Below are 12,690 nucleotides of genomic sequence, written 5' to 3'. Positions count from 1 at the left end.
CTTTGTCTACAAACTGAAATGGCTTCATGTGGCTAGTTTTGGCTATTGCCATCTATTTTTTACCAGAATGACTTCGAATGGCTATGAATGGCTATTCGTGAATATCTATTGAATGGCTATGCATGGCTATTCATGAATATCCATTGAATGGCTATGAATGGCTATTCATGAATATCCACAATTATACTTGCTAGAGCCATTGCTAGCCCATTGAAGCCAATCTGGTTAAAAATGAATGATAATAGACAACAACAGATACTAAAAGCAAGTCCGGTTAGAAAACACTAAAATTGCTCATAACTATCAAGACTAGCCACTAATAGCAATTTGTAGCTATTTCAAGCCAATTTGATCAAGAATAGATGCTTATAGTCAATAATAGCCACTTGAAGCCAGTTTCGTCCATAAACAGTGGAATACCACAGAATCGTAAATTATACTTACTAATAGCCATTGCAAGCCATTTGAGGCAAATCTGGCCAGAAATAGATGCTAATAGCCAACAATAGCCAATAAAAGCCATTCCAGTGAGTAAACATGAAACCTGCTTATAAATATCAACACAAGTCACTACAAGCCATTTGTAGCAATTTTAAGCCAACCTAATTGTGTATAGCCAGTAATAGCCCCTTGTAGCCAGTTTTATCCAAAACTACTGAAATAGCACATAATTGTCAATTATACTCACTAATAGCCATTGCAAGCCATTTGAGGCAAATCTGGCCAGAAATAGATGCTAATAGCCAACAATAGCCAATAAAAGCCATTCCAGTGAGTAAACATAAAACCTGCTTATAAATATCAACACAAGTCACTACAAGCCATTTGTAGCAATTTTAAGCCAATCTAAATGCTTATAGCCAGTAATAACCACTTGTAGCCAGTTTTATCCAAAACCACTGAAATACCACAGAATCGTCAATTATACTTACTAATAGCCATTGCAAGCCATTTGAGGCAAATCTGGCCAGAAATAGATGCTAATAGCCAACAATAGACAATAAAAGCCATTCCAGTGAGTAAGCATGAAACCTGCTTATAAATATCAACACAAGTCACTACAAGCCATTTGTAGCAATTTTAAGCCAATCTAATTGCGTATAGCCAGTAATAGCCACTTGTAGCCAGTTTCATTCAAAAACACTGAAGTAGCACATAATTGTCAATTATACTCACTAATAGCCATTGCAAGCCATTTGAGGCAAATCTGGCCAGAAATAGATGCTAATAGCCAACAATAGCCAATAAAAGCCATTCCAGTGAGTAAACATGAAACCTGCTTATAAATATCAACACAAGTCACTACAAGCCATTTGTAGCAATTTTAAGCCAATCTAAATGCTTATAGCCAGTAATAGCCACTTGTAGCCAGTTTCATTCAAAAACACTGAAGTAGCACATAATTGTCAATTATACTCACTAATAGCCATTGCAAGCCATTTGAGGCAAATCTGGCCAGAAATGGATGCTAATAGCCAACAATAGCCACTAAAAGCCATTCCAGTTAGTAAACATAAAACCTGCTTATAAATATGAACACTAGTCACTACTAGCCATTTGTAGCAATTTTAAGCCAATCTAAATGCTTATAGCCAGTAATAGCCACTTGTAGCCAGTTTTATCCAAAACCACTGAAATAGCACATAATTGTCAATTATACTCACTAATAGCCATTGCAAGCCATTTGAGGCGAATCTGACCAGAAATAGATGGTAATAGCCAACAATAGCCACTAAAAGCCATTCCAGTTAGTAAACATAAAACCTGCTTATAAATATCAACACTAGTCACTACTAGCCATTTGTAGCAATTTTAAGCCAATCTAACTGCTTATAGCCAGTAATAGCCACTTGTAGCCAGTTTCATCCAAAAATACTGAAATAGCACATAATTGTCAATTATACTCACTAATAGCCATTGCTAGCCATTTGAAGCCAATCTCGTCAGAAATAGATGATAAAAGCCAACATTAGCCACTTAAGGCCATCCAGTTAGTAAACACTAAAACACCCATAAATATCAACACTCGTCACTAATAGCCATTTGTAGCCATTTCAATCAAATTTATCTAAAATTTGATGCATAAGCCAATAATAGCCGCTTGAAGCCATACTCATTTTTAGGTACTGAATTAGCACGTAATTGTTTAATGATCTCATCAATATCCATCAGTAGCCATTTCAATTCAATCTGGTCAAAAATAATTACAAATAGCCAACATTATCCACTTCAAGCCATTCAATTTCGTAAATATAAAAATAGCTCAAGCAATAGTTATCTACTAATAGCGGTTTGTGGCTATTTGGGGCCAATCTATTCGAAAATAGGTGCTTATAGCCTATAATAGCCACTTGAAGCCATTCTCATTCGTAAACACTCAGACAGCAGATAATTGCTATTATACTGACTAACAGCCATTAGTAGCTATTGAGCCAATCTGGTCAGAAATACATTCTAATCGCCAACAATGGCCACCTGAAGTCATTCCAGTTTATCAATCAATCATAGCTCAGTTTTCATTACTCATTAATATTTGTAGCCATATCTATCAAATATACATAAAAGTAAAGGCTGATGGCCAATAATAGCCAGTTGAAACCATGTGCATTATCCAACGCCGAAATGGGTAATTGTCAATTATCTCATTAATAGATATTGGCAGCCATTTAAGGTCAATCTGGTCAAAGCAGATGCTAATAGCCAACAAAAGCTACTTGAAGCCGTTCATAATAGTAAGCACACAAAGAAATCACATAATTATCAATTCTATAGTCAGTTACAGGTCAAGAAGGTAGCGGCAAATGCCCCTCAAAGGGAATCAGATATCCCTCCGCCACCTCCGCATCCAATAGCGTTCCACCGTTTCCGTGACGTCGCGGCCAACGCGCGAGGAAGGGCTTGCCTTTCTGTACATATTTGCTTTATCTTTCGACTTTGACTTAGCATTGTGGAAGCCACGAGAGGGAGATTAGAGTTCTCCCCCACCGACGGAAACAAATACGACTTTCGGGGATTAGCTTCCCCCCCGATGGATACAAAGGCTGCTTTCAGGGGCTCGGTTCCCTCTCTGATAAATACAAAGGTCGCTTTCTTAAAAAGTGGGATCGGAGACAAGTGGGAATCCATTGAAGCGGAACAAGGAGCGTTTCCAGTGAACTCTTCTTTCGACTGCGGAGGGACTTGAAACGGGCGCATCAAGCTTGTGGGAGGAGCTTCTCCTACCTTCTTGACTTGTAACCGACTATAGTCACTTGGAGTCCATTTCAAGTCGGTCTCGTAAAAAATTTATGCATATTGCCAATTATGGTCACTTTGAGCCAAGGGCATCTAATAAGACATGTTTCGGTACGAATAAAACAAATAAACCAACGAGCTCAGAAAAAGGTTAATAATTATTTAGATTGTACAAAATCGCTATACAAATCCTGACTGGTCTATACAACACACTGCATTTTGACATCAAAATACCAAGAGGTCCAATATCACGAGCTTATGCTGCCTATGCTCCATCAAAAAATTGGTATATTTCATAGACTATCAATTTCTCTAGTGAGTCAGACCCACTTGATTCATTTCCGGGGAAAGTGGCAAGTTGTCCACTCCACACCGCCAGGATCGCTTTCTACTTCCGTCTCCCATTTTAGCCCGGAGTTTCCTGTATTATTCTCAACGGTATTTGGGGAAAGCTTCGAGGCGGTAGTTCACAAGTTCCAAGATTATTGTGCTCCGAAAGCTAACGAGACATTCGAACATCACGTTTTTCGCAAGACGATCCAGATGGAAGGTTAGTCATTTTAAAACGTTTTGAGAGACGCTAAACTCAAAGTGCGCTCGTGTAATTTCGGCGACCTGACAGATTCTCTTGTGAGAGATCAGATTGTCGATGGCGTCAAAGATCACAAACTGCGGGAACGTCTGCTGAGGGAGGATGACCTGACCCTTGAGAAAGCAACGAGAATCTGCAAAGCTGCAGAGAATTCGTCGCAACAAGCGAGGATGTGGATGGATCAGCACCCAACACCAGTAGAACAAGTACACGCCATGCTAAAGAGATAAAAAATTCCGTCACGTCTGCGATGTCGAAAGTGTAACCGATTTTACGCACCACGCCGATGCCTAGCTTTCGGTAAAATATGCCATTTGTGCTGAAAGAAACACCATATCGCGATATGTTGTGACGCAAAGCCTCAAGATGAGCAAAGCAGACGGCGAGTGGAGGAAGTAGAAATACCGTCAGAAGATAACTTTGAGATACTCCAGGTCGGCGAGTCTGGGAAAATCGCCGAGAAAGACTGGTTGATCAAGGTAATGATTGAAAAGGTGCCTGTACAGTTCAAGGTAGACACCGGCTCCCAAGTCAATCTTCTCCCACTGTCACTCTTCCGAAGCGCCAACTCCAGGCAGCACATGATACCAAGTCCGGCGGTGTTACAAAGCTACAACGGCAGCGCTATCGGCCACCTTGGAAAAGCCAGACTCCTGCTCAAGTTCAAAGAAAAAGTTGCTTCTGCCGAGTTTTTTGTCGTCAAGAAGAACAGGCGTGCACTTCTAGGATCGCCTACGTATGAAGAGTTAGGCTTGGTGAACCATGTGCAGGAGATCGCCACCGCCACCGATACTCAATCCCAAGTTCAGCGAGAATTTCCAGCACTGTTTGAAGGCATAGGGAAAATCCAACGTCTATATAGCATCTCTTTCAAGGAAGCCACAGTGCCTGTCGTTCAACCCACCCGTGGGGTACCTCAAGCCCTCATGGAGCCGCTGAAGTAAGAACTGAGCCGCATGGAGCAGGCAGGAATTATCACAAGAATGAAGGAGCCCCCAGACTGGGTAGGCCCCCTAGTCTTGGTGAAAAAGAAGAACGGCAGTTTAAGGGTATGCATGGACCCACGAAGAATCAATGAGTGTCTGAGACGTGAGCATTTCGAAATGCCGAGAAGGGAAGATATACAAGCTGAACTTGCTAGCGCCACAGTGTTTTCGAAGCTTGGTGCGCGGGCAGGCTTTCACCAAATCTTGTTGACTGACGAAAACATCGCGAGTTTGCACATTTGGCACCCCTTCTGGACGATACCGATTTTTGAGGTTGCCTTTTGGATTGGCTTTTGCGCCAGAGGTATTCCAGCGTGCGATGTTTGAAATTTTTGAAGGACTGAAGGGGGTACGTGTTTACATTGATGACGTGCTGGTCTGGGGAGCTACGCAACAGGAGCACGATGATCGGCCGCGATCAGCTGTGCAGGCTGCACACAGCGCAGGCCTGACGCTAAACTCAGAGAAATGCCAGTTTGGAATTCCAGAAGTAATTTTCCTTGGGGATGTAGTGAGCAAAGAAGGTATCAGGCCTGATCCGAGTCTTTTAGAAAGGAGAGAGCCGCAGCCGCACTTTAGAGGGACACTGACACCCCCCAAAAAAATTTTTTAATTTTTTGCCAGGCGCTTTGTTATGATGTCGGAGGACTACCCAATTAATATTTTGCAACAGAGTAGCGCATTTTTTTAATAAAGCCAAAAGACGCAACTGCTCGAAACCGAAACCGAAACCCGACGGAGGTCGGAGAAGGGGAGAGAAGAGAGCAAGTGGCGGAAGTCACGTGGCTACACCCGACCGTGTGTTTTTTTTTTTCTTCTTCCCGGTAGCAGACGACATGCGGCGTACGGGAACTGTTCGCCGTGGGATTCTTTTGCAGTTATGTATGTTCCGCCCGTTGTTCTGTACTCCAAGATGAGTTGTTTTGTTTATTGAGGAGTTGGAGATGAGTAGTGAGTGCCCGTGGTGAATTTTGATCGGCTCCGAAAAGAATACACCTGAGATGTTGCGTGAAGAGCTGGCTCACATGTCCTGCGTCCGAAACAGAAGTGGCATTGTGCGACAGAGTTTCCGAAAGATCAACGGGATCGGGACCAATGGCTGGCTGCAATTCCTGTAGACCATTTACGGGCACCTCAGAAAGCGGACGCTACCTGATTTATATGCTCCTTGCATTTTGTGGAAAGTGATTACATTGAGTTCGCAGGTGTCAAAAAGGAAATCCCATTCCATTTAATTCAGCGACGTGTCGTCCACAACATTTGTTTCTTTTTTTGTGTGTGTTTCTTCAGTGATAATTGTAAAAAAAAGAAAAGAAATGTAGACTACAAAAAACATATGAAAAAAAAGAAGTTTCACGGGGGATCGAACCCGATCCTACGACGTATAAAGCCGACGTCTTTCCCACTAAGCTACTGGGGCATGTTTTTTTTTTTCTTTCAAAAGTGTTTATTTACATGGGTATATACACGAGAACACTATATACAATTTACATTATGTACAAAGCGTCAAAGACACAGAAGAATTGAACGGTTGTCGACCTATACAAGGAGAGTGTTACTAGAAATATTAGAAAGCTCGGAAATAGTTGGAAACAAAGGATGTACAGCACACTTCAGTTTTCCTCTACAGGGAGTTGGCAAAGAGGCCCTAAAGTGTTAAAATCCCGGTCTCGTGACACAGACTCATATGACGTCAGGTGAACGACTGATGCCTTCTATGGCTTGTTTCCATTCTTCATTATCTTCGCAGCACGCTAGCATGCTCTGACAAACGAATGTGGCAATATTCTTAAAGTTCACCCAAGACGGTTTGGCAACCCCTCCGTCCGTATCAACTTTCCGTGTCTTCCACAGGCTATATAAACCTATCACAACTAATGTGTCGAGAACCGTATCTAACTGGTCTCCAAAATGTAGGTAACGGAAATTACTTTCTTCGACTTCAAAGTCTTTTTTCACTGTCCTCTTGAAAACGTCCCAGAAGAAGACTGCATCAACACAGAGCACAAATGCATGGGTGGATGTCTCAGTTGTTTTGCAGAGCCTGCAGTTTGTGCTCCAAAATACGTCAAAACCCCGTGACTCTCGCCACTCCTTTACAGGTATTGTCCGCGAGTGAAAGCGAAAAAAGAACGACTTGCACTTCGGTGGAATGGGCAAGCGTTTGACTCTTTTTAAAACATCAGTTTCGCAGTTAGGGGGAGCAGCAAATACACCCAATCGGTACAGTGGATCTGGAAACAAAGAAGTTAGTAGACATTTAAGTAACTTCTTCTTGGAACATGTCTCTAAGAAGTCACCGGTAAACCGTGCTCTCAGGAAATCAATGGTGTCTACTACCTCTTTGTAGAAGCCGCGTAAAGTGATCGTTTTGCTCGATGACTCTGTATTTACTGCTGTTCCTGTGAACTTTGATAAGAAATATGTTTTACACGTTTCTAGAAACGGGTGCTGTGGTGTTCGATAAAATTTCCATCTCGCCATTAGCTGCCTAACAAAGATATGCCCAAGACCTAGGCCGCCGTCCTCCGTTCGTCGGAAGAGGTTTGATCTCCGCATGGGCTCGTACGTTGAATTCCAAATAAACATTGCAAAAATCCTGTTAAACCTGTTAACTGTAAGTCTAGAACAGTGCATGACCTGAAGTATGTATGTTAATTTTGACAAAAGAAATATATTGCAAACGGCAACTTTGCCAAAGGTGGAAAGGTATCTTAGCTTCCATATACGAACGGCCGACTTGACTTTGGTTTCTAAAGAATCCCACATGGGTTTCGGATTGTCCATGACATTCAGTGGCACACCTAAAAGCTGCGGCTTGCTCGTTGTCCACTCGATGTCGACGAACTTGGCAGGTGTTGTACCCCACTCCCCGCACCACGAACCACTACTTTTATCCTTATTCACCAAAGCACCAGACACTGGGCAGTAGTCGTCGACATGTGACATCGCTGTTACGATGCTTGGTTTGTTGGAGCAAATCAGGACCAAGTCGTCCGCGTAAGCCAGGAGTTTGACTTCGCACGCATGAAGGCGAAACCCTTGTATGTCTTTGTCATTGATGATGTTTCTGCAGAGAGGCTCTAGGTAGATATTGAAGAGTAGCGGCGAGAGTGGACAACCTTGGCGTACCGACCTTCGAACTAGTATAGATTTTGTCAGAGATCCGTTTAGAAGTAATCTCGTCGATATGTCCTTGTAACAAAGGTTTACGCCTTTTTCAATAATTTCGCCAATATTTAGGTGCTTTAAGAGCGCAAAAAGAAAATAGTGGTCCACTCTGTCGAACGCTTCTGCGAGGTCAAGTTGCAATATAGCTGCAGAGTCTTGTGTACGTTGGCATATCTCCAACATTGATCGTACGGTTAAGCTACTGGGGCATATCGAAACAGGGGGATCTCTTTCCTTAGTAATAATTCAGCCAATAAACTGTAAGTTGGGAAGTTTGCTACCGATCTTCCTTTAGCAAAAGCACTCCCGGGTCGAAGTCGGGATGCACCCCGCATTGGCGACATTCTCGCCTTGTAAAGAAATCGTACGCGTGCATATTCAACTCGAAGTAGACACGTCGTGCTTGACGTTTGCGCGAGCGATGTCTTCAGCCACGAGAAGGGAGCGACGGCTCGGCGACGTCTTCGTGCAAATCGGCTTGGTGGTCGGGCGTGTCGTACGGGATGAAGACCAATTCTTTTGATCAGTCCCAAATTTCTCTTTTAATGGCAGACAAAATTCTCCGGTATTGCGAACGACAGTTCTGAAATAGAGGTCTCACGCCCGTCGTCCGCTGCCATCGCGTCCCTGCGAGTCCCACGATACGCGAAACGACGCACGCACAGAATGCTTCCGGTTGTCTGTGAAACTTTTTTTTCAATCAACGTATTTGCAGCTTTTTAGAAGCCACAAAAAATGGGTTTCATATTTTTTTCTATTTTTAATATTGAGTGTGTGCCTTCAGTGACCCACGACTTTGATTAAATTTGGTGGTCGCATCGATACCTTAGAAAACGGCCCGTGACCGCGGAAAAGAGAGTGAGCGAGACTCGAACCGGCCAGTTCTTGATCGGCGGTTTTCGGGCGGAAAGAAACCGAATTTCGAGCCGCAAATTCTGTTCTGGGTAGTTGAGCTCTCATATGTCACGTACAACTAAAAACCTCGGCGAGCATAAATACCCTGTCGGTGTCCCTTTAACACGCGAAGAGCCGCATGCGGCTCGCGAGCCGCAGCTTGCCCACCCCTGGTCTAAACAAAAAACAAAAAACAAAAAAAGCAGTCCGAGTTGTGACATTAAGCAATGCAAAACGTCACGCTTGCAATGCTGAATGTTACAACACAGACTGCGTTTTTTGGTTTAAACATATGTTTCCGCATCGTCATTCGCTGAGCTGCTTCCGTGAGTTGCGATGATTGGCTCTCCGAATGCTGTGCGGGAAAGTATACGCACGGGCTTTTTTTTAGAGTGTAGTATTTGCGTGGCGAGTCCCAATCGTCTTATTATCGCTCCGCAACCAGTCAGATTGCGGCGTTAGCCGATAAGAGCGCTGAAGAACCAATCAAAGAGCAAGACCCGGCCGTAAAGGTAATAAACCACGCCTTGCTTTTCTCGAGTTGTCAGTGACAATGGTGTCACTCATGCAACGACTTTGGTCGACTTTCGTAGCCTTTTCAAGACCCCGCAACTGCCGCTATCTTTGGGTGCGAAAGCAATATGCCTACTGTACTCCGACAGCATCGTATAACACATATCCGTTAAAGGCTTATTGTAAAAGAAACAAAAAAAAACAACAATACAAACTTCTTACCTGCTTGCTAGATGTTCCAACAGCGCAGTCGACTGCTCGTGTTCCCACTTCGCACCTCCCTTCATGAAGCACTGTTTCCAGAACATACGGAATTCTGGCGGCTTCTTCTCTGAAGGGTTCCTTTCAGAGGCAGACCAGGCAGACTGCCAAGTTCCAACCCCTCTATGGTCCCGAAGTGGCAACAGATGACGTCACAAAAGCCGGAATGTCTTTGTGCCTGATGTCGCGATCCTGGCGGTTGGTCGTAGAAATTCTGGCGAAAAGCAGGAGCGAATGCGCGAGTGTCGCTGTCGTCGCGACGTCCCAACTTCTGGCTGTCGAAGCTTGCGTGGACTGCCACACAAGAGAACGACCTGCTGCAGCAGAACAGGCGTCTGCCACATCCATTCCCGCTGCTGGGACACCGCTTGGATCGCGACCGGCGGTAGCGTGACACTTGTATGACGTCACCAGGTGGAAATCGAGAGACCACTTTTTTTCGACGCGGGAAACACACGCGCGCTCTGGTGCGACGCGGCAGAACCGGGGGAGAAGAAACTGTCGGAAAACCGATCGAGAGATGGCATTAGGCCAATACCTAGACGACAAGGCTTGCGCATCGACGTCATCGTTGGTGGCTCCCCGACACGAATCAAGCAGCAGATACGCTGAAACTGGATGTCGACAGTTGAGTAACTGGATATTAGTTACTCTAGACGTCAGAGGAGGAAAAGAGCGGACCTTGTTCTCTACGTAGTATTGATCAGATGTCCCGATATGGTTTCCGCTCTTTCGCATTCTGCAGCCGTTAGACACAACACAGATTGATGCAACCTCCAGCCGCGTTTACAAGAATACGACTTAGTCGCATCGAATCGAGTTGTCAGGTTCAATGCTGTCATGTAAACGGCATAATGCGCCAAGGAAGCGCATCACATTCTAGTCGCTAGTGACTGTTATGACGAGAGTTCTCTTTTATTTTTATTTACGAATATATGTGTGTCTTAGTTCTGACAAGGCTTCGAAAATAATGTGAAAGTGAAAAAAAAAAGAAGAAAAAAAACGACGAAAGAGCACGAACGAGTTTTTGAAGAATAAACGTAACAAATGGAACATTGAGATTGGGGACATGCACAAACACGCATGCACACACATACACACACACGCACGCACACGCACACGCGGACACACAAGCATACACACACACACTTTGTAAAATACTTTGTTTTAACAAATGCACCCTACAGTTTATTTTTTTATCTTGTAAATAAAATGAAATTTTCAGAATACAGACAACGTTAGAAGCTTTAAAAAAAGTGTTACACTAAACTACAGCGCTCATTGAAGGAATTGTTTTTTGGGTAGAAAAAGGCGTGACCACCCGTGTTGCCAACATACTTGTCAAAGTTGCACGTGCATTCCTCAGAATGATTCCTAAAGAAAAGGCCATCGTATTCTACTTGGCAGATGAACGGACGTTACGACATTAAAACCGAGTAGATGTCGAGAACTTTAAAATACTCTAAATTCTCTTAGTTAGATTTCCTCGTTGATTACTTTTTTATTATTATCTGTTTGTTCTAGGTGAATGACTGACGGCAACATTTCACCCAACATCTAAGGCTCTGGGGTTCCACGGCGGCCATCTTGAACGGATACAAAGTGGGTTTAATTTATTAAAAGCAGCGCAAAACTGCATACTCAAATGTGGTTTTCCCAAAATATTCCCTGCGTTCTTGGGGATTCTGGAGAAAGGTAATATAGTCATCATTAAATTATTTAGTTAGAACGAGGAAATATTGCCAGGAGGTTTTAATTTTTCTCCTTAATCAGTAAAGTTAGAAGCGTGAATAATTTGCATCGCATACTTAATGCTATATTAAAGAAAAGAACGAAGTCGTTTTAAAAAAGTCATGCGTGAAAGTACGTTTAAAAATATTAATAATTTATCCTACAAAACGTTTTATTAAAAAAAAACAGAACTAAGAAAGTGTGTTCCTTTTTTATAGCATCAAATACGCAATCTAAAATTATTACACTTCAAACATGAATATTAGAGGTGAAATTTAATACCCCATTGGCATTTAATGGGTTAATCTTGTTTTCACTAACATAGTTTAGCTTCGAATGTCCTGAAACAAAATAGTTGTGTTAGGGGCTACTTTTAGATATTTGTTTTTACGTTTCACTGAATAAAGTAAAAACAGTTTCGTAGCCATTCAAGTTACTTGCTCTGGTACGGAGCCTTAGGGCACCTGCCAAGACGCGGTCAAAACCAGCCCCTACTTCAAGCATCTTTTCTCTTTTTTTTTTTTTTTTTTACTTATGTTGTTTTGTGACTTACGTTCCCCGCGTGAGCCCGAGTTATTTCCAGCGTTCTGGATCGAACGGACGTAAACTTGTGGCTTTAGATTGCGCTTATAAATATAAAAATAATGTTGCAAAGGTAAGTCAGCTTGCGCGCGTCTTCCGTATGGTAAACGGTTCATGATCCAGGAACCGTAGCACACCACAGATCTTGTGAGATGGAATATAATCCCTGTTGCGATAAATATTTTCTCGCTCTTTTAGATGCATAGCATTTTTGAGACTAGCTCTTAGCGCGTTCGTGCCCGTGGTATGTAGCCTTGATGGTGAGGACACGCTAATCACGTCATGGTGTTTATGTGACGTCATCAGGGTGCAGGTTAGCACGTGACAACATGACGTCACATGAACCGTGACATCACAGATGATCTGTAAATGCAATGCATTTAGGGTGCCCTTGCAATATACCAAATACACATGCAGATTTTTTTTTTTTTTGCTTCAAAACGTGTTTGTATAGACGGAGGCTTTCCGAAGTACAGTGGGAGACCGAGGAAACCAAACCGGATACCTTCTCGGTCGGCATAAATAAACTGCGCATCACGGAGAGCTGAAACTCTGTGAGAATGCGACACTAGCGGGAGTGATAAACTGGGAAAGCTTTAGTACATAACATTAAGCGGATCAGAGGGCACAAAAGAAAAACAAAAATTATCTAGAAAGCAATGTCCACCTAAGCCTAATATTCATAAACTGAAACTTAAAATTGTGCGCGCGTGTACCGATAATGTC

At 43.0% G+C, this 12,690-nt stretch overlaps 1 protein-coding gene across 1 annotated transcript in view; it reads right to left on the bottom strand.

Moving 5' to 3' along the window:
• Positions 1-9,666, bottom strand: part of LOC8036968 (solute carrier family 22 member 8) — a 40,761-nt gene extending 31,095 nt beyond the window's left edge. The window contains exon 1 of the mRNA XM_042293881.1: positions 9,613-9,666. The gene's annotated coding sequence lies outside the window, so the exon portion shown is untranslated. The remainder of the gene's footprint in view (positions 1-9,612) is intronic.
• Positions 9,667-12,690: the final 3,024 nt, after the last annotated feature.

The sequence above is a fragment of the Ixodes scapularis genome, unplaced genomic scaffold (assembly GCF_016920785.2).
Source record: "Ixodes scapularis isolate PalLabHiFi unplaced genomic scaffold, ASM1692078v2 PGA_scaffold5__190_contigs__length_132052651, whole genome shotgun sequence".
Lineage (NCBI taxonomy): Eukaryota > Metazoa > Arthropoda > Arachnida > Ixodida > Ixodidae > Ixodes > Ixodes scapularis.
The sequence above is the reverse complement of the archived record's forward strand: the minus strand, read 5'-3'. Positions and strand labels throughout refer to the sequence as shown.